This window comes from Sinocyclocheilus rhinocerous, unplaced genomic scaffold (genome assembly GCF_001515625.1).
Source record: "Sinocyclocheilus rhinocerous isolate Xijiao unplaced genomic scaffold, SAMN03320098_v1.1 scaffold114, whole genome shotgun sequence".
NCBI lineage: Eukaryota > Metazoa > Chordata > Actinopteri > Cypriniformes > Cyprinidae > Sinocyclocheilus > Sinocyclocheilus rhinocerous.
The window spans coordinates 100,066-102,805 of NW_015646344.1; the positions used below are offsets into that span (position 1 = coordinate 100,066).

At 35.7% G+C, this 2,740-nt stretch overlaps 1 protein-coding gene across 1 annotated transcript in view; it reads left to right on the forward strand.

Annotated features, from left to right (window-relative positions):
• Positions 1-378: 378 nt before the first annotated feature.
• The window catches only part of LOC107707304 (uncharacterized), a 20,383-nt gene continuing 18,021 nt past the window's right edge, over positions 379-2,740 (forward strand). The window contains exon 1 of the mRNA XM_016511293.1: positions 379-594. The gene's annotated coding sequence lies outside the window, so the exon portion shown is untranslated. The remainder of the gene's footprint in view (positions 595-2,740) is intronic.

Genomic DNA, 2,740 nt, shown 5'->3' on the forward strand with positions numbered 1-2,740 from the left:
TGGAGATTAAAATAATAGCAGATTTGTCTCATTTTAAATTAGTAATAAAAACTGAGATGAAAAATTTACTTAAGCCAGAAATATAATTTTACTATGGTAAAATAAATGTTCAGCGATATCTTCAAAAGACTTTTTGCATTTTGCATTTTGGTGCACTTTTTTTCTCTATATAATGTTGATATGGTAACTAGTAAATACTGTAAATTTGGTTATGCTAGCATGTGTGGAAATATTTAAACCACGTGTGTTACAACTAACCCGCGTTACTGTGTGCCCCGCGCTCCCCTACAGCCTGATCAACCTGTTTTGCGGCGGAAGAGTGTATGAGGAAGAGAAGAGAAAGAAGGGAGGAGCAAAAGTTAGCTGTTGAATGTTTGCCTAGCTTTAAACCATTTAGGCCTTGTTTACCTTTTATATGTGTCACACATATGATTTCAAAACTAAACTGGATAGATTTATTGCATGTTACGTGTCATTTAGTTTCTATCATCTCACTGTAAAGCACTAAGTTCCTCTGTTTCGAGCTTCTCTAGTTTCATCACAATCGCTCATTAGGATGCAGAACACAAGAGCTACGATCAGGACTGCAGAAAGGTTGGTGTAGTGTTAATAGTGAGAATGTGCATGTGTGTTCATGTGCTTGCCTGTGTGCACTATATACTGTATAAGCTACGGTTTGCAGTAAGCTGTGATTAGAGTAGCGTTGCGACAAGGGGCGTGGCCACCATTTTAAATGATACATATATCTACACATGGACGGTTTTGCTTCAGTCTGCTGCCTTTTCTATTGAATTGTATAAATGTCAGGGTCTCCCGCATGGTATACTGGGGGAATACACTATTGTAGTTGTTGTAACAGGCAAGTCACAACGCTGCCTGATAAACACAGATGTAGTGGCTGTTCATGCATGAAAATCTGAATTTAACAATAACAATCACCATCTTTTTTTCTTCTTCTTCAAATGTAAAGAGCTTTGATAATATATCTGCAAAAATAAAAGGCATTACAAGGGAGTTACGAAAATGCAAAAAGTGAACGTTTGTGCGAGTAGCTTATTTTCTAATCAAAGTGTGTTATTTCTTTATCAAGAGAAATAGGCAGAGTTTAACAAGAATACATAGCAAAGTATTCATCGTTGTGCAACCCTCTGGAAAATCTTGAGGGAACCAGAGGCGATGTCTTCTAAACGAAACCGAAACCAGACACAGTAGCCGGGACATTCTAAAACGCTTAACGTGGCTTAATGTACTAAGACAGTGATTTTAAAAAAACAAACTCACTAAACATCATACTAATAAAGTATACTCTCTACAAAAAATCAGATGAGCCAAAAAAAATTTTATATATTTTTTTAAAATCACTGTCTTAGTACATTAAGCCACTTTAAGCATTTTCTTATAACGGTTTTCTATGGGAGGAAAGGCTTAACGTGTTATTAAACGCAAACAATTTTTTGTAGATAGTATACTTTATTAATATGATGTTTAGTGAGTTTGGTCTGTTAATATCACTGTCTTAGTACATTAAGCCACGTTAAGCGTGTTTCACGTTAAGCGTTTTAGAATTTCACCAGTAGCCTAAATCAGTGTTTCCCAACCGGGGTGCCGTCTGTCGAGAGCAGGGGTGCCGTGTAAAAAATCCTTTTTTAATATTTTTAAATTGCTAAAATTTTCAAAAAAGCATCTATTATATAATATAAATTTCTGATGTCGCCCATAATTAGTAGTGTTGGGTCGTTCTTGAACGATTCGTTCATTTTGAACGAATCTTTAATGTGACTCAGGAAGAACGAGTCGTCTTGGGGAGTGATTCGTTCAGTCGCGCATGCGCAACATCCTATAGGTTCTGTACTGGAATTAGTCAAGTAGATCACCTGTTTCGAGTCTTCGGGTTTGAGTCGTTCGTTCATCACGTGACAGCCCCATAAGCTTAACCAATGCAGTCTGAGCCGGAAAGAGACTTAATAATAATAACCAACTCTTTATTACCTTTGTTACAACATTCAGTGTTATGGAAATTCACACATTTATAAACTTTATAAACTAAAAAGCTACAATTTGAGACCAGAAACGCACCATGTAACTGTAAGAGTAAATAATAATTATAATAATTATAATACATTTCTATTTATATAGCACATTTTCTTTGCTCAAGGTGAGACATAAAAGTACATTAAAAAAGGTGCACTGTCTTGTCTTACAGTACAAATATCTAAACAATCATATATCAAGATACATTCACTTGAGATACATTTACTTCTCGCTTCCTAAAAAAATTTATAAAAATTGAGTTTATGCTTAAAACAAGAAAAAACATATCTGTTAGTGAGAAAATAAACGTAATTCAAATGGAAAACAATGATTTTCTTACCCCATTAACAGATATTTTTTTATTGCTTTAAGCATAAACTCAAAAGTCATTTTACTTCTCAAGTCAATGTATCTTGATTTAAGAACGTTAAGATATTTGTACTGGAAAACAATACAAAAATACTAAAGAAGAACATCATTTCTGCAGTGTGAACTGTCACTTTAAAACTGAAGGGGCGGTTCAAGAGGAGAATTGAAGCAGGTCACTCGTCCCTGACCCCTACAGGTCTATTCCCAACCCCCCTATTTCTCTCTGTCTGTCTTTCTTTCTATTTCCCTCCCTCCCTCGCTCCCATCAGTTCATTACGGCACTTTCAAGGACAGAATCACAGTGCGCCACACACACACCCCTACATCAACTTCACGAGGA